A 20,120-nucleotide genomic window follows, 5' to 3' on the forward strand; every position below is an offset into this window, starting at 1 on the left:
GGACTATATGCAAATATATGTATTTTGTAACTGATTTAAGCTGGTTTATATACTGTTCAGCATTAATACTTATTTTTAATCAGGCTCTACGGGTGAAAAAAAAAAAAAAAAAAGTAAAGCATTCTTCTTTTTAAATTTGGGTTTACCAAACCAAATTTTCCTTCAAAAATGACACTAATATAAAATAAGGTTATTAAATTATTTAACAAATATAATGATTTCTAATTTTTTTCATAGAATATATGCAGAGAAGTCATTAGCTGGTTAGATGGCTCAAAAGGCATCCATTTTTCTAGGTATTTAAACTGATTTTATAATCCTTCACAGTAGCAATCTTTAAATTCCATTTAAAGAATCCAAGTTTCAAGACACTATCAAGAACAAAATGTATTGTATCTGCTTCTGTATGTATTTCTACCATTTTGCTGTATGCTGTTTAATTTTGTAACTGGAGGAGTTTATCCTTAGCACCATATCTTGGCTTTAGTTTAATTGGCTTAATTTTGCTTGTTTGCATCTCTTAAAAAAAAAAAAATCACATTATAACCTCCCTTCTTTCACAGCCCATTAAATAGTTTTATATCATATAAACTTTATATTTAATATAATTTGTTTACACCTCTAATTACTCATTCTGTTCATCCTAAAATTATTAATATAGGCTATATTCCACTTTGTGGCGTAGACCATTATTCCTATGAGCATTTTTTATTGTTTGAGAAGCTAGTCAGTCATTTACAAGAATACTTTAAAAAAAAAAAAATCCTTCCAGCAAACACGTCAGGTGTTCTTGAAGCAGGATTTGATGTGATTCCATTATAAATTTTTTCCCTGCCAGATTCTGTTGGTTGCAAGTACTCATACATAAACTCCCACCCTGTGCTACGAAAGAACATACACATGATTTTCATTGCTGACATAAAGTTCTGATGGTTGCCACTTTCACTTCAGAATGGCTCCTTCCTTCAGCTGTGCTTCTAGTAATAAGTTACTGATATAAAGACCGACACCTGTCAGAACTTGTTTCCTGAAACAGTAGTAAAAACATTCCTCCTCTTCCTTCTCTGCACTGAGCAGCTTCAAAGTTACAAAGGCACAAGGGCAGAATGAGTGAACATTCTAGAATTATAATTTCAAAGGTGCTTATCAACAACAGTAAACGAAGACACTGGAGTAACTGTTGTTATTCTTTGCTGCTGATATCAACCTCAAAATTTACCATAAATTGAACAAAAACACAAGTTTGGAGTAACCGATTCTAATTTTAAGTTTGTGACTTGCTGGGAACTCAAATCTCTCAGTACTCCAGCTTGCTTTTCTGTAAAATATATCTGGTAGTTCATGCCTAATTCTCAAGACTCTGGGGGTTGGGGGGAAGTCTGATTTGAAACTTAACTTTCAACACTTAGATTCAAAAATATGTTATCCATTTACTGAAGTTCTCCATTTCCTTGAAGGGAAGGCTCTATAAAATTGCAAACTAATGCTGTATCCAGGAGTTCTGCATAAACACTCGGACAAGGAGTAAACTTAAATGGAGCCCTGCTACCTCCCTTACAACCAGTTTCTGCAATAAAGCAGTGCAACAGTCTTCTTTTTGTAAGCCCTTCTTTCACCACCCTTTGCAAACTAAATTATCTCTAGGATTTACAGCAGACATAACCCAGGCTCTTTTTGTTGCTTGGTTTTATACAAACCATTAAGCGGTTTGTGCTGTGCAGAGACTGATACAAAAAAAAAAAAAAAAAAGACGGTTTTGTGACAACCTTTGTGTTTGCAAAACCTTCCCCGTCACAGCTGAAGTTACGGAAGAGAGTTTACATAACTTCAGTCACAATATTTTTTCTAATGATATCTTGTTTGTCCATTAATAGTAACCAATGGAACACACTGCATCCAACAAACTGTAATACAGAATTCCTTTTTTGTCTGGTTTAGTTAAAAAGTTTAGAAACAAAGCCTTCTGACCAACCACTGAAATGCATTAATCAAAGTTATCACCTCTCACAAAGTTGGGAAAATACCAAAAAAACCCTGGCACCCGCAATCTTACATATGGTAGTCCTCTGACTGGCAATGGAGTGGAGCCATCTTAAAGTGTTTTAGTTTGGGGGGATTTTTCCACTGTTCTGACCAGCAAAACATTGAAATCTTCAAAGATATGCATTTTCTGAACTTACACGAAGATGGAAATAAATCTAAAGCGATTCTTTTGTTATGGCAGTTGATGGAAAATATTGCATCATGCTCAGAGAAGAACGATCACTTTGAAAATCCAGAAGAATTACATAAGAAGTCAAGTGAATGTCAGTTCCTGCCCAAAGTAAGGGGACTGTTTTCCTTGTTCATAGTAAAGTAGAAAAACTGCTCACTGGAGCTGAAGATTTGGGGTCAGGAAGGAAAATTGCCAAAGGAAATATGTCAGAAGATGTCTTTTGGAGAGGATGAGGAAAACAATGACACTAAATAAATCTAATCATTCTTGCCAAATATATGCTGCTTCCTGTGAATTAAATATCCACTTTACCATGGAAATAATCCCCTGTATTAAAATTTTTCCCTGAATTATATTTTGCTGTTACTGTGGAGTCATCATCAAGCTCTTTTTCTGTCTAAGTCTTCTGCGCAAGTAATTAGAATTTCAAATAATTTTTTTCAAGTGTGCCATTGTAACCATTCAGTCTCCACAGCCATTCACAAAGACGTGAAGGAAGCACTGTTTTAGACACCCACAACCTTTAGGTGAGGCAAATGTAACACAGGATCTACGGGAGGCCTTCTGGTCTGGCAGCTGGAACTAAGCAGGATATCAGAAGACATCTAGAATTGCACAAGACACCTGTGTCTAGGCACACGACAGGATCCCCAAATAACAGCCACTGGCAAGCAGTACATTCACAGTCTTCATGAACCATGATAAAATACAGGATGATCTTGAAGGCATCTCTTACTCTTATTTCCTAAAATATGGTGTTAGTATAATCAGTAGCAATATCAAGTTCTAGTAAGGAGAGCTTGTGAGACGTGACACTTGTTCGGCATTATCAAATTACCAGTTTCCCCCAAAGCAACAACGGACACATCACCCTTCAATTTAGTGACGTTTACTTCATACACCATTGTTTTCTTTTTTCTTTGTTATCATGATACATTTCACCTTCATTTCTGGTGCCTGACACGTCATTGCTCCCCTTGTTATTAAGGCCGGTGGGAGCCAGTGAGGGCCACAGCCCTGATCACAGCAATTTGCACATGGATCTAGTACTTCCCAGACCTCCTCAGAGGCTACAAAATATTCCACCTGGTGGCCAATGTGTAAACTATGCTTGTTAAACTAAGTTTCTCCCATCAGTCTCAAACCTCTCTGTGACGCTCGGTAGAGAGATCCAGAAAGAGCTGTATTTACAGTGGAACTAAATAAAAATTAATACTTTGTGCGGCAGTAGTGGGAGCTAAAGAAGAACTCTGCCCACATCCAGAGAGCTCTATAGGAAACCTGACACAAAAGGAGACACATTACTGTATGTATGATCTTTGTATTTAAGAAAGTAAATAGTTTACTTGCATCTAACATTTCCTTTGTGTCCTAACATTAATGAGTTTTGCAAGCAGTCGCAGAAGAATCTCATGATGAGAAGCAACCAGGCAACAGAATAGCAGATGAAATTCAGTAACAATAAATACATGTAATGAGCAACACTGACTGCACGTACAGTAACAAATGAGGTTACTACCCTCAAGAAAGAGGTCTTATAGTCACTGTAGATAGTTCTGTGGAAACATATGGCAAAATGCTCGCTAGTGACTCAAAAGACAATAGAACATTAGGAAATAAGTAGCGAACAAAACAGAGATCACTATGCCATAGTATATATCATTAATGTGCTCAAATCCAGAATGATCTGCTCCTCTCCATTTCACAAACAGACCATTACTAGACAAAGAAAAAAGAACGATAACAACACCTCTGTGTAAAAAATAAGGGAACACAATTAGATGCTACAGTGAGGAAAAATGAATGATAAAAGGGGTACAAGAGCAGGATGCAGTGGGTGAATAGGGAGCGACCATTCACTGCTGATAAGTGCCAAGGCTCATCAGATGAAAAATGTCAGGCACTGGGCTCAAAGCAAAGAGCAATAAGCATTCTTTTAACAGAGTATAATCAAACAGCCTGGTTACGTTAGGATTTTCTAGAATATTACAAATGAGTTCAAAAAAAGGCTTAGGCAAACTAATGGAAGAAAATTCCATCTTGAACAGTGAATCACAAAGAGATATGAACACTGGCTCAGTAAAACCTTACAGTAGTTCACTGTAAACTGTATAGTGGATTTATTGTGAAGGAGTAAACAAATTTACTGCAAACAACTTCTCTTTGTAAGTTTACAACAATCCACCAGGATTTGGGGCCTACAGGAAAGATGGGGAGGGACTCTTCATCAGGGAGTAGAGTGATAGGATGAGGGGTAACAGTTTTAAACTGAAAGAAGGTAGATTTAGATTAGATATTAGGAAGAAATTCTTTACTGTGAGGGCGGTGAGACTCTGGAGCATGTTGCCCAGAGAAGCTGTGGATGCCCCATCCCTGGAGGTGTTCAAGGCCAGGCTGGATGGGGCTTTGAGCAGCCTGGTCTAGTGGGAGGTGTCCCTGCCCGCAGCAGGGGGGCTGGAACAAGATGATCTTTAAGGTTCCTTCTACCCAAACCATTCCATGATTCTATAACGTCTGGAAGCACGTGATATTCTGAATTTGAAATCTAAAGTGCACAACTGGTCTTAAAATTACTTTTGCTCCACAGCTGAAACAAACACCAGGGGATGTGAAAACCTTGTCAGGCGATTCCCACAGAGTAAAGGCAAGACAATTTTAACGGGAGTAAGGAGGAAATTCTGGGGTATTGTAAAAGCCTTCCCCTTTATGGTTCATATAAATTTTGCACAGGACACAGTTTCTATAGAAAATAATTCATAGCCCAGTAGCCAGGGCATTACTTTGAGAATCAAGAGAACTTTGTTGTCCCCTTCTTAACTCTGCTGCTGATTTACTGCGTAACTCCCTCACATCCTTTGTGCTTTAATTATCTCACCTACAAAACAGAGATAAAATATTTTACAAAAACAACCACTTTATTGAGATCTATGAATTAAATGCTCATTTACTGATCATCAGCCTATAAAATGAACCTGACAGAGCAGCCCTATTTGGAGACAAAGGTAGACTAATTTGAGTAATCTGGCAGAGGTTAACAAAGAATAATTATACATTAGAACAGCTCTAAAAGGTGTCTTTTACCAGAGTCTGTGCATTGCCAATGTCTTTATTCATTTTTCTGATGAACCCCTTTACAAGATTTCTAGGAGATTATTCTCTGAGCTTTTAATGAATTTTAGATCAATACATACACCCTCTTTCTCTGGAAAATGGGAAGATGATAGAGGAAGGAGACTGTTAGGATGGTCTCTGTTGAGAGAATGATCATACTTGCATCTCATTTCCATCAGATGACTGGTTGCCCCTGCTTTCTTAGGATGATGGTAACTTGTTTAAAGTAATTTTCCAGTGTTAGGTACTTGAATACTACGTAAGTAATGCCTTGTTTGTTCAAGTAAGGCCTTGAGAATACATAAATGTCAAGGTCTAAGTTTCTATTAATAATAAGGTTTTGTCCTCTACCAAGCTACTAGCCAATCCAAGGATAATTATGTTAGCTACTAAATGTAATATTTTAAGTCCATTTGTATGCAACAATACACTTTTGATAGTTTTCAGGTTTTCTTGTTTAAAACAAAAAAAAAAAAGTAGGCTGCATTTCTGTTAACCTAAATCATATTACTAGTCCACAGCTGTACCTTTAGTTAAATACTGTGAGACTACTGATGGAGAACAGTGTGACCTTCCTGATACTGGGTTGATATTTCTGCTGGTTTTAGGTGGGAAAGAGTTACATTTCTTCATAGTAGCTAGTATGGGGCTACGTTTTGGATATGTGCTGAAAACAGCATTGATATTACAAGGATGTTTTAGTTACTGCTCCGCAGTGCTTACACAGCATCAAGTCCTTTTTTGCTCCTCACGCCATTCCACCAGCGAGCAGGCTAGGGATGCTCAAGAAGTTGGGAGGGGGTACAGCTGAGACAGCTGACCCCAACTGACCAAAGAGATATTCCAGCCCACATGACATCACGCTCAGCAATAAAAGGTGGGGGAAGAAGAAGAAAGAGGGGGACGTTTGGAGTGATGGCGTTTGTCTTCCTGAGTAATGGTTACATATGATGGACCCCTGTTTTCCTGGAGATGGCTGAACACCTGCCTGCTGATGGGAAGCAGTGAATTAACTCCTTGTTTTGCTTTGCTTGCATGTGCGGCTTTTGCTTTACTTATTAAACTGTCTTTATCTCAACCCATGAGTTTTCTCTTTTACAGTTCGGATTCTTTCCCTCATCCCATGAAGGGGGAGTGAGTGAGCATCTGCATGGGGCTTAGTTGCAAGCGAGGGTTGAACCACGACAACATTACACCAGGTCCCTCTAGATTTTGCTAGTTGTCTATTCCTTGTACACACAAATCAGAGAGTTAATATTACCTTTACATATTTCTGTATAGATGACTTATCTAAGAGATAACTCATTCTTCCCCCTTTACTGTGACAAACAGCTAGGTCATGCAACCTTACTGTGTTGGAACCTGTTGCAGGGTGTGTCCAGTTGAGAATATTTGATTCTGGAACACGTATTTACCCAGAGATCCCATGTGATGTGTGTACTTTTAGCCCACAGGGCACTGGGAGAATCATGTTACAACAAAAACAAACATATTACAAAACCCAGTCAGACTACGGTCACATATCACCTTGAGGCATGTTGCTTACACCTTCAAAAAAATATAAAAACAGTAAGAGATCTGTAGTTTGAAAAATGTAGTACACCCAACGCTGGTTTTTGGATCCTTAGATATAAGAGTAGGAAAAAAATGTCATTCAAAGTCCTGATATACAGATCTATCAAGATGACCACTTTTTAGGTAGAAATATACCAGTATGAAACAGTCAACCCGCCATAGTTCAAATATGATTAAAACAAGTGTGTTTATATTTCATAAGCTGTCTCATATTTCATTTGTCTCACAAGTAGAAAATATAAACTGTTAATATGCTATGTCAGGACAATACCTGTGTGCACTCAACAATGCTAGTGAATTTATATGCCTGAAAGTGGCATGCTTTCATTGACAAATGAAAATACACAGAATCAATTTGAACAGTAAATTCAAATTGATGACACATCTCAGCAGCTGTTTATGTAGAATAAACATTCCAGATTGCCCACAAAATGAAACAAATTTACCTTACCTTCAATCACAGGTTGAATGCCAAAGAATGAATTCAAGTTTCACTGTGGTTGTTATCGTATGAGGTATGCCGGTAAGAGTTCAGCCCCACACAACAACGGCTCATTTGGAACTGGCAGTGGTATTTTGAACAGCAATGAGGAAGAAGAAGAAAGTGAAAGGAAGGGCAGTAACTCTAAAGTAAAAAACCACCCACCAGTCCCCAATATCTACATCCTCTGAGCACAGGCTCAGTTGCCTGCATCTACGCTAGACCTTCGAATCAAACTTATTGACCTTAAGATTTCATTGATATTGAAAATGCAGCAGTAGTTTTAAGAAAAATATTGCTTGCTATGTCCACTTCAGTTTTCAACATGGAGCTTTCTTAAATAATGCCAGACACACAGTGCTGTGACTCACCTTGGTATGACTTTATTAAGCTGACCCAAATACAAGGACAATGAAAGGCAAACACTTTCTCTCTAATCTGTTTCTCCATTTCTTGTTAGGTTATATACCTATGCTTCAGTACACACTATCCTCTCGCAGGTCATGTGAAAAGAAGCATAAACACATTTTAAGAAAGAGATTATGAAGACCTACAGCAGACTTGAGGGTCTGCTTTTAGACTGGTGGGTGCTTTTTATTTTTTTTTTTAAGGCTATTAATTTAAACTGTCTTTTCCATGACGAAGGTAGCCCAAAATCACTAGACTTACATGGGCTATGAAGCACTATCCAAAACCAAGCACACCGATTTCAGGAATTACAGGCACCTAGAAAATATAACAGAATTCATTTCTATTGGAACAAAACCCATCTGGACGTTTAGGGATAGTGTATTTAGATAGCGGCCATAGGTAAATTTATTTCCTCTGAAATCGTTATGAGAAGCAATGTGAGTTAACTTGTCTGGCTGGTTAACGGGGTCTGTCAGTGCAACTCTGAAGAGAAACACAAGGGCTTAAAAGAAAAAATAAAACAAATCTCAGCTCACCTAAATCGACCAAAAAATAGTCACATTTGAAAGTCTAGTGCAGAATGCTTATCAGAGATGACAACTTAAATCCTACTGATACTATGTTTTAATATGTTTGATCTAGAACATTAATAACCCATGGGATTTACAACAGCATACTGTATTAAAGAAATCTCTAATTCTAATAATTTTACTATGATGGACACTACTAATTTAGTTTTTTGCTCTCAGACGGTGCACATATAAATTTAAAAAGAAGTGACCGGTCTCGGAGGAACCCAGCAGAAAAAGGGGGGAGTAGCTCATTTTTTTAGGATATAATGGACTCTATTCAGAGACAGTGGTCTCCAGGCTCCAAGGGACAGCTTACAGAAAAAAAGAAAGCAGGTACAGTTATTACAGTAAGCAACTGGGGTCTGTAAAAGAAGAGCTGTGAAGCATCAGAGGTCTCTGAATGTAGACAAAAAAGCCCAAAAAATCTTTTTAAACACTACGGAGACTCTGTAAAATATGCTGCAATCCACACCACCACCAAGCTCACAGGAGCAAAGCCTGAAAGCAAGGATTCCCCCATACAGCAGGCAAGGGGAGAGTTATTTATGAGTTCTCCTTATTTCTAATCTGTTTCTATTCTATTCACTTCACCCCGCCATTTAAAATCTAAGTACCTCCTAAGCAATATTCTGATAAAGGCCATCTCTTTTGGGTTTAAAAGCCATTTTGGTCATTGTCTTTGGGGAGTCAGTTAATAAGTGAACGTCTAGGCAGATGCACTTCAAAGCCTTGGCCAGCTCGGTTACATTGCACTTACAATAATGTTTTCTGAAGTATGACTCTAATTACACTGGACTTAGATTCTCTCTAAAAATAGAACTCCAGCAAGCTACAAAGGGCATGGATATTCTTTGATTCTAAGATCTATACCATACAATTTCTATTATCTTATCAAGTACTGCTTGGTTGAAACTGGCTGTTAAGATGTTTATGAATCGCACCTATTCTGTGACATTTACCAATTTGCTTCACACAAGCAGCACTGCTCTCTATGAAGCCATGCCCAGTAACACAGTCAATTTTCAAATCAGGAAAGTAAGTTATAATACAAATAAAACAATACCGAGTGGAACTGAATGTACAAGAGTATTTTTGAGGGGTGGAAAGGTGCTGGCTCTGTTTTAGTGTAGATTATGTGAAGAAAAAGACCTTAAAGTATTTTTTCCAGTTAATGTTGTATTTAGTAAATTAATGATGATTAGACCACCACGCGCTGCAATAAAAATAAATTTCAGGACTGAGACCATAAGTTTTAAAATAGACAGACTGCACACACTCTGCCTGCTGTGATCATTAGGAGTCCCCAGGCATAACTCGCCTGAAGAGAGAGGGTTATATTTCGAGTTAAGACTAGATTCAAATGTGAGAAATTACATTCTTACTTTCTTTAAGAAAGAAAAAGAATTTGAGCAAGGTATTTATTAATATCTCAAATCAGTTTGCTGAGAAGACTGGGCTCAGACACATTACATGGTGAATAGCTGTACCTTGCTAACTGATATCATATCTGTCTTATTGGGACAGGGTGCAGCCATCTATTCGACTCCCTCTTGACTCAGGCATTATAGTGTTTACTAGGTGGGGGTGCGACAGGTATATTTTGTGTGTGTAGTTTCAGTCCTGACCATAAACCTTACAAAGACAACAGTGTGATACCATATAAGCATCATTAGTTCCACAGCAAGCGAAGTCAACACAAACAGAAGCATAAATGAGCAAGCAGAGCTGACAGTGTGATACGTTGCTGGTTATGCAGATATGAGGTTTGCTACATCCCTCATCAGCTCATGTGCTTTAGAACAGTTCAGTCCTTTCTTAGATGTGCCCCACACTGGTTTGGGAAAAATATAAATCAGATTTGCTGGCGCAGAATTACTTGAGAACAAATGCTTCAGCAATAGCTGCTTCTTCATGCACGCTGATTGCTGCACCACCTCCTGTGCACCACCTAACAACGTTCTATGCAACACTAATCTCCACCTGCCCTGCTGGGGTCAGTTACAGTACAGTTCAGAAGGGACAGTTGAAAGGCTGGTTGAAAAGTTACCTCTTCCTATTAAGTTGGGAAAAAACAAACAGGTTGTTTTGGTCTTAATTTTGGTCTTAATTCAGAAGGTGTGTGCGTGGTGGCACAGACACCTCACCCATTCTCTTGAATGCACTATTTGAAATACAGAGAAGTCCCTTCCCACACAGCTTTATTTTGGAACGGTTGCATGTTTGACCAATTCCCAGTAGGACAGACCTACTGCAGATTAGGAGCGCCTGTTCAGAAGTAGCTTACCGTTCTTCAAAAATGTATTAAGCTAATTTGAAGTAAGTCACTCTTGCTGTGGAGGAGCTGTATGCAACAGCAGGAACTAAGCAGAAGTACCTAATCTGATAGAGTCACACACATCCCATCTGCACTAACCCTGTGCAAGCGAGCCCAACGTGCTGTGCTGTTTTGGTGCTGTGCTAGCCTCAGAATAACCTCTTTGTAACTGATTTCACTAAATATGCCTGCGTTTGCAGCATCTTAGGGTTTACCTAAACTAGAAGCCTGTTGAAAACAAACTAGGACATGAATAATACACCCCAGCTGTTGCATACGAACTCCCTGTGTGGATATTGTATTCCACCTGGAAGGAGCATCTGTACTGCAGCAAGAATCGAGACTGCAGCCTGCGCTGCCACATCTGATTTAATTTCACTAGCTCCCACACTAACAGCTTCCACAGGAGAGGTGTAGTTACTGACGGTGTCAGCACTGCAAGAGCACTGCGATGATGGACCCGACCGAGAAGAGAGCACTTGCAGGTGGCTGGAGAGTGGGGACCCATTTTGTTGATGACATGAAGGTTTGTGTCAGCCGTACCACGTCACTGTCAGCAGTGAGGTTCCTGTGGGCACCTTCTAACCAGCTGCAGGCAGTCAGGCAGATTAGCATGAGCAGTTTGAACAAGAGGTGGGAGGTAACCTAGTTTAGTTTGCTTGAAGCAAATGGTTGTCAGGACATGGAGGGAAAAGCAGTATCAGATGACTAAAATCTTTACATTTTCCTACAAATAAAAGACTGTGTTCCTTCTGTCCTAAATGAATCAAAGAACCTGGCAAAGGCCAGCACAGCCACAGAGGCTCAGTGCCAGTCCCCGAAGGGCAGCATGCTGTATCAGCCCACCAAAGCAAACAGGATTTATGATGACTAATCCCAGTTAGAAAGGGTGCAAATAGCACTTGGGATTTCTTGAGAGCTCACTGACCAAAAAAAAAAAAACCCACCCTAAAAGCCCAAACAAATCTATCTTGCACAATTTATTTCAAATGATGTTGCACATGCACAAACTTCACGTTGCAGGCAGGGCTCAGTATATCCACCAGTTTATTTCCCCATTCTGAAACCTGAGCTGAGATGCCATGGAAAAGGATATAGTGAATCCCAGAGTGAAAAGTTCCAGATTTTTTTTTCCTGTTTTCAATTCAAAATCCTGCAGAGCTTTATCATCATTGCCTTGTAATCCCTTAAATAACAGCCATCATTTCTTCTAGGCCAAACATGTCTACTGTGACGGGCAGCTACAGGCAGGAAGAGACACCCACAGAAAGGCACGGTAGATTTTCAGAGGAAGATTAATTTAGAACAATAAGAATAAAGTGGTGGCGGCTTTGGGGATAAGGCGTTTCGTTTTGGTTTTTAGTTCATCACCCAGAGTAGAAGAATGAAACATTTCTAATACACAGGACCCCTGCTAAGGCTAAGACAGGAGAAGTAACTGAGAATCCAGGTAAGCACAAGGCATCAGCCATATTTCTCAAGGGATTTATTCATCGAATGACACTGAGCTCAGGGGAGTAATCGATAGCCTTGAGGGCAGGGTTGTTCTTTGGACAGACCTCAAGGCTGGAGAAAAGGCCTGACTAGAGCCTCAAGAAGCTCAGCAGTAGTAAAGCAATGGCAAAGCAAAAATCTACATCCAGGAGAGAATAACCGCAGGCTGGGCACCCGCTGGCCAAGGAGGTGCTCTGCACAAAAGAAAAGTTCACAAGTTGAACATGGGTTAGCAGTTTGCCCTTGTGGTGAAGAGGTCCGAACACGGACCAGGCTCTGTTAGCAACAGTGCAGCCAGCAGGTCAAGGGAAGGGATCACTCCTTTCTATTCAACACTTGTGAGACTGCACCTGGTGTACCATGTCCAGTTCTGGCATTCCTAGGGCAAGAAAGACATGGAAATACTGAAAGACATGGAAATACTGAAGCAAGTCCAATAGATGATCACTGAGAAGAGTGGGGAGCTGGAGCACATGGCATCCAAGGACAGCCTGAGAGGTATTAAGAGCCTGATCAGGTATTAAGAAATTTCTTCACCAGGAAGTCAGTGACACACTAGCACAGTTGGCCAGAGCGGCTGTGGAATCTCCATCCCTGGGAATAATCAAACCTCAACTAGACAAGGCTGTTACAAGCAACCTCAACTTAGTTTTCCCTTCTTTGAGTGAGGGTTAGACCAGGTGACCTTCACAGGTCCCTTCTAATCAACGTCGGTATGAGATTCTACATAATGATACCAATATAGTAATATCTTCCTATTTCTCCAAAGTACACCCTTCCTTTCAAAGAAAAGCTTTACTGTTCTTCCATTTACTTTCTTCACTTAAAAAAGATCCAACAAACATAATAAAGCCCTCCCATATCCTCATTTTTCTTTTGTTTCTTACAACAAACCTCAAAACACCTTCTTATATCAGAAAAGTTCTTTCCAATCTGCTTGGCTAGAAACGTTCTGCTGCCTGGCATGCCAGCTAACAGCACCTCTCTGACATCTAAGGAACCTGTTAGTACCTGGAAACTAGCTCCCTAGGAATTAGGTCATTACTTAAGAGAGAAGACTAAACTGTAAAGGTGACTTAGCTTGTTAGAAGCTATTCTTCTGTAGCTTCAAAGCTATTCTAAGAAGGACAGGCAACTGTTTCTTATTTAAGTAACTTTATTGATGACTATAAGATTTATGGCTGATGCACAGTGAGAACCCTTGCTAGCTGAGAAAATAATTCTTCAGCAAAGCTGAAAGTGGAGTTTCTGTTTCAAAATTCATCTTCTTTTCCTCATTATTTACTCCACATTTTGTAACACGGAACAAGATATTTAGTTAGCCTAGCACACAATCAATACATATACTTCTACATACAACAGTGTCTGGAATGTCATCCTAGAGGAAGTTGAAAGATATTCTGTATTATAAACTACTCTCAGTTATATCACTGCTTTCATCTGCCCAGTACAAATGCTTCTTTTTCTCTTCATAATATTATGTTTTTAGAGTTTCTTCTGATTCGATTTGGGTTTCTCTGTTTTTCTTGCACTTCAGTTTATTCCATGCTACCACTTAAATCATTATACTGAGATCAGGATTTATTTCCTGCAAAATTATAAAAAGAAGTAGGTATGAGGAAAAAAATATAGGACAGGCAGTTCAAATTGCTATTACAACTGTATTTTCTGTAGTATATCTCAGGTGACTTTTTTCTTTTTATTCCATTCTTTCAGTAATTTAAGAACTGAGATACAAAGCTCACGAAAGTAAGGAATGTGTTAGGTGGTCAGAGAAGAAAAAAAAAAAAAAAGCAACGTAATGAGGGACAACTAAGACAACATCAAAAGCAGTGTTCCTGGGCCCAGACTTGTACCTAAAATTATGCATTGCATAAGGTCTGCAGATTTTTTTTATTTATTTATTATGCACTGTCTATATAGCACAGTTCACACAACTCATTACAATACACATAAGGTTCATAAGTACATAAGGTACATAGAGTAAAGTGTTTTGGGGTTATTCATCTAGTTTCAGATAAAAAAAAATAAAGTCTATTCCAGTCCAGCAAAACAGCTCAACTGACAATTACAAATTAATCTATTTATATCAAGTTTCTCAGGTCACAAGAGAAATTGACACTAATCACCAACTTGCTGCTCCAGCTATTTCACTAACAATAGTAATAAGCTAGCATTGCTTTTACAGAATAAAAGCCTGAGGTAAACAAACTGTCCATCAAGACTTAATTAAAATATAATGAGGAACAGGAAATGCAGTTCTGGGTACTGTTTAAGGTTGCATGGCACTATTTAAACATTGCATCATGTGTCACATCTGCTTATTGACAAGGAAGCGTATGTGACACCAGAGCACAGAGTTACTGAGATAACACCATGCATTTTAGTTTCAGTCTTCATTTTATGCATGTTGAGGAAAAAATCATTTTACCCTTTGCTTTCCTGCACAGAGTGACCATCAACACAAGGGTCTCACCAAAAGACTGCGGAAGTCTGTGAAAGTCTTTCCTTTAATTTACATGGGCTTTTAATCATGTTATGTACGTACTATTGCTCCAAAACAGAGACATTTTGGGTTTTTTTAAATTGCTTCTCAAAACACATATGCTTATTGTCTATTTTGCAAGCAAATTACTACTTTGTAGGTTTCACCTAAAAAGCACACAAAAATTTGGCAAGAAACTGGAAAAGACTGGAGAGCAAGCACTTCATTTTTAATTCACACAGCTGCTTAATGTCAAAAAGCCACTAAAATCAGTGTCATCATACGGAAATGTACTTACTTGAATTTATTATTTATAACTTGGTTTAGTTATTTATGGAGTTTTAATGGAAAAATTCACACATTTGGGCCAAAATTCATCACAGAACAAAAATATATATATTTTCAGATCTTGCAGGCTTTATATCTCTAAATTAAGATATTTGTGGCATCATCAATTTTCCCAGGATTCGCGCCTCTCACACCGAAACAGAAGAGTTACAAGTGTAAGGTAGGGCTTTGTTTACATGCTTTCTGTAATGCAGTAAGATGACATGAACCTGGCTACAAAACCACGAAGCAACGATAATATTATTTTGTTATTCTAACTATTCACCAGGCATAAATGTAGTGATAACAGGTATTGTAAAGAATCAATTACCAAAAAAAATGACCAGGACTAAAAGGTTCTTTGTTTATAAATTGTTTCAAGTAGTACCCAGCATAGGACCTTGAACTACAAAAAAAACACAAACCCTTTTTACAGAAAAACAAAACCTTAAAGACACTTCTGCTTTACAAGCGTTCACCTCAAAAGTGAGTCATTCAAGTCAACCCTGCATGACCCAGCTCAATTCCAGAAGGTACGGGAAAACGGACTATAAAGTCAAGGACAGATAGCTGGACTTTCAACCCGGCAGTAGAGGGCTGCAATAGGTGACTCACCAGCAAGCGTCAAGTACCAGCTTGGAGACTGTGGCACAATACTCACCTGTGAGGTTAGGTGACAGGCTAAAGTTGATTAAACTCATGCAATGCGTGCATCAACAAGCACTAGCCTGCAAAGACCTCAGTTCAGTTAGATTCAAACTGAAAAATTTGGATGATTTCCTTGACAAATCCTGACAGCAATAACAAAGGACTGTTTAATTTCGCCCTCAGCCTGGGATAGCGCGTCAAATCTCTCTTACCTCAACAGTCTCTGAATGAACTTCTGCTCAACTCTAAGGACACTTAGAGCCACTATTTTGATGCCACTGCTTCTGACCAGAAGACTCCAGCTGGGGGATGGGACTGCTGGTTCCTAGTCTCCACTAAGCACCAATTTCAGAGTGCCTTGATGTACCTTATAACTTGTAACTTGGTCTCCACACCTCTGCTGAGCCCCAAAATATACTTCCACTTCCTCAGACCACCTTAAAGCACCAATTTTAGCTTATTTAACCAAAGTAAACCGCTGAAACCATTAACTGGTGCCCTCCACATGACTGCAGATCACCTCAGACAGTCCTTCCATACCACGGGTGAAGGAGCTAACCACTGACTAAAAGGAGCATTTCAGGTTTCATTATCTAGATGGCTCCCGCAAAAGTTTCCATTTAAATTATTTTTTAATTCACATAGAATTTGAAGTAGTTCTGGTTAGAAAAAGCTGGATTTCTAGGAAATAATCATTAATATAATAAGTAGAAGTACTGTTCCAGAGCCACATAAAATACCCTACTTCTGGCCTAGAGAATTCAGAAAAGAAGAATTTAAAAACAGTTATATAATTATTTCACAGCATGTTTTCTTCTTGTTGGAGGACAGCTGAGCCAAGGCATCTTAACAAAAACATTGCTGAAGATATACTACCTGCAGCACAAATAAGTGCTGAAAATGCCATCAGTAAACAACTGTAAGAAATATAAATTATGAATTCCTATATAACTTATGGAGACTCTTAAGAAATTGTATCCAACTACACAAGCTCAGTTCTTCTGAGAGTTTACTTGTGTACCCTTCTAACGGAATCCATTCGCACAGATAACTGCCTTAAGCTTACCGACTACTGTTTCAAAAGCAGTGAGGATTAGTGCAAAGCATCTCCTTCCTTTACAGAGGGTATTTTCTCCTATTTTTATGGTCACTTACAGAAAGCCAATACAACATGTCATTGCAGTGCTGTGACAAGAGATCCATAATACTCCTTCCAGCTTTATGTGCTTCATTAATCAGCCCCTAAAACAGGACCCATTGAATGCATCTCATAATTCGATAAATGTACTGCTTGCTTTATAGGTAACTCTAGAAATGTGCTACCAGCAACCTTCCTGGATTTTATCTCTCAGCTCTCATTTTGATCCCACCTACTGTCAGCTATGAGAAAGAGCACTCTTCCCTTCCTGAAGCTCCATTTGGCGACACACTAAGTGACCTGCTTGGTGCCGGCCACTCGATTCACAGCGACTTGAAAATTCTCCTTTTGGTTGAGCAAAGACTGGGGAAAGAGGAGACTAAGCGGCATTTACAGCTGTTCCTGATGTGACCACATGGACCAAAGTCCTGTTCCTAACACTTCCCACAACAGCTACAGTGATGACAGCACAATTTATACGGTCTTTTTTTTTTCCTATCACTTGACGGTGAGGTGAACTGAAAAGGCACATGCAACGCACTGGGTCGGGGTTATTACTTGTCTGTCCTGTGCATTCTCTGCTTGGTTTTTCTCCTTAGTGGTTTCTTCCACAGAAAAATGCATACAACTCATGGCCTTCTTTCTGTGCTTTACATCCCGTGCTCTCTGCAAATTTTAAGACTAAAATACATGCTAATTATACTTTGAAACGTAAAGTTCAAGCCCCAAAAGAGTGACAAAAGTAAAGAGCATTTCAGCAGTCAGTATTAACTCTGACATATACATCATGTTTTACTTTCGTAGCTTTTCTGCCTTTCTCTGTTTCTCCTCCTCTCCTCCAATCCTGAACTGCTTACGCGAGCAAAGAGAACAACTCAGATATAATTTATCTCAAACCTCTAATGATCTAGACATTTTTCAAACTTTTAGATTCTGAATAACAGCTATGATTTCATCGTTTTTAATGTTCTGTGTTTGGATTTCATCCAAAAGTGGAAGCAGAAATTATGATTGCTTCAGATGCATCTTTGATAAATAGTGCCAATGTGTTCATGCTACATGGGACACAGTGATAGATGTTGTCCACATCAGAGCCATGAAAGCTTAAAAACTCATAAGGGAATGAGTTCTGGCAACAGTTCTGGTTCACTTGCCTGCCTAAAACCCATCATTGATCTTTGAATAAAAAAATCATTTGTGTGCATTTTCACATACATAAAACCTTCATCTCATGACTATACCGAGATAACTGCATAACAGATATGTACACATCAGACACAGCAGACTTCTGCAAAATGCAGAATCCTACTACATAAAAAAAAAAAATCAGTACTTAGGTTGGCTTCACAACCTTAAAAATTGATGCCAAAAAATTGACAATTTGGACAAGCTTTGGTTGTAGGCATAAGACCAACCCAAACAACAATAAATTTTTTCATGTCTGCCCCACAGCATGCACAAAGGCAATGCAACGTCTGAACAAAGCAACGCTATGAATAATATTCAATAGAAAACTGATCATGATGAGGAGCGATTTTAAAACTTTATCTTTCTAGTTTACACTTCAACTTAAAGCCAATGGAATTCAAAAGGATTCAGGAGCTTGTAGATTAGATGGGGTTTGGATTAGGCCTTTAGTTCTTCTGGCTGCCCAGATGCACTGATTCACAGAGAAATTGTGTCTACCTTCAAAATGGGTGGGGAAGGAAATAATTTTCCCTTTTAACTTGATCTGTAGAAATAAACAAATTAAAACAAAAATCAACTTATTTATGTTACTTGTAAAACTATGCCATGTCATAATTTCTATTATTTCTTTGATAAAAGTCTTACCTAGGGATACTCTGTCCCTGTGGTGGGAAACTAAGTTATACTTAGCATGTCTGAAATTCCCATTTTGACAGGTACATGGGAGCATATAGAGACAGAAGAATACCCTCTAACAGAAGTGTATGGCAGCTTGCAGACCTTCACAGGATGAAGGTACATCTGAATAGAAGTCCCATTGTTTTAAGACTGTTAAGACTGAAGAGAGAAAATAAAGAGCAATCAGAGGAGAGACACAAAAATGAAATGGAGTTTTTTAACTTCCAGACAGATAGTGTCTTGCTTTTTCTGCCACTTTCCGTACATTATTGGAGCAGTAAATGTAAACCAAATACTTATTAGAAATACCAGGGATAGGAAAAGGGCATATTAAAGCTATCAGAAGTTTGAATCAGAAATTTTATTGACTGAATGAGGCTTAATCAATTATAATACCGCTAATTCTAATCCAGCTCATCTGTTCAATCTGCTTTGTACAGTTGAGCTACTCAATTATTTTCCTTATTATGTCTTCCTATTCTCACTGTTAAAAGTCTCATCCTCTTCCAATTCTTTTTCCTTACTCAGTTTGGAAGCATGCTCTGCTGCTCTTAATCCAGCCCCTATTACCCCTACCTCTATCCATCTGTCTGTCTGTCTCTCACTGCTTCCTTTCACCATTAGGCAGAGCTTTTAAAATTTCAAAATCTATTTCTTCTGCTTCTTATCAGTTACCAGCAGAGCAGTCTAAAATGGTATACAGTCAAGCCATTCAACCAAAATTGCTCTTAGTGTTTCCAAGCCTCCTTATTTCTGTTCAGTCCTCATCTATTTCACATGTTTTTGTGGCTACTAACTGTATGTATTTTCCTACTATTCTCCATAAACTGCTAGAGCAATGTCCAAGTATGGCTTTTCATTTACTTTGCTGCCTGCCGTTTCTGCGGTTGCTTTTCCCCCAACTTGTCACATCCTAGGGGACCCAAGCTAAAGTTCTGCTTGCTGCCTGCCAGGGGCAGTTTCAGTGAGACCATTAACTCTTTCTGGAGTCAGCTACAGGCAGAGAATATGATTTCCTCCTTCCATACTGCTGTCCCTCCTCACCCAGTCCTACCCTGTCCTCTGTGTAGCACGGCTTTCCAGCATGGCAAAAGCAGAGGACATGCCGGAATAACCCACCCAGGGGAGAAAACCCTTGGGACCTGGTGGTACACATAGCACCCTGTCCTGAGCCCCACAGGCAGCACAACCACCCCACACACACTTGTTAGAAACCAACCCTGAGCACCCACCACACTTCTCTCTCAAACCAGCACCACCAACCTCATGCCTGGCCGCAGCTTCCCCCCACCTTAATGGCAAGTATAGACTTCTCAAAACCTTATGTCACATTTAGGATGGACCATTGAGACCCTCTGCTGTACACGCCCACCCACACTGCTATACCAGCAACAGAAGCTCAGACAGCCCTTGTACTAGTCATACAAGACTCTCGATGGAGAAGATTTATTCTCACTGCCAACGTGAACATCGAGAGCAAGAG

The 20,120-nt window shown here is 39.1% G+C and overlaps 1 protein-coding gene across 1 annotated transcript in view; it reads right to left on the reverse strand.

Annotated features, from left to right (window-relative positions):
* SEMA5A (semaphorin 5A) overlaps positions 1-7,377 on the reverse strand; it is a 417,613-nt gene extending 410,236 nt beyond the window's left edge. The window contains exon 1 of the mRNA XM_054193343.1: positions 7,353-7,377. The gene's annotated coding sequence lies outside the window, so the exon portion shown is untranslated. The remainder of the gene's footprint in view (positions 1-7,352) is intronic.
* Positions 7,378-20,120: the final 12,743 nt, after the last annotated feature.

Source organism: Rissa tridactyla, chromosome 2 (genome assembly GCF_028500815.1).
Source record: "Rissa tridactyla isolate bRisTri1 chromosome 2, bRisTri1.patW.cur.20221130, whole genome shotgun sequence".
Classification (NCBI taxonomy): Eukaryota; Metazoa; Chordata; class Aves; order Charadriiformes; family Laridae; genus Rissa; species Rissa tridactyla.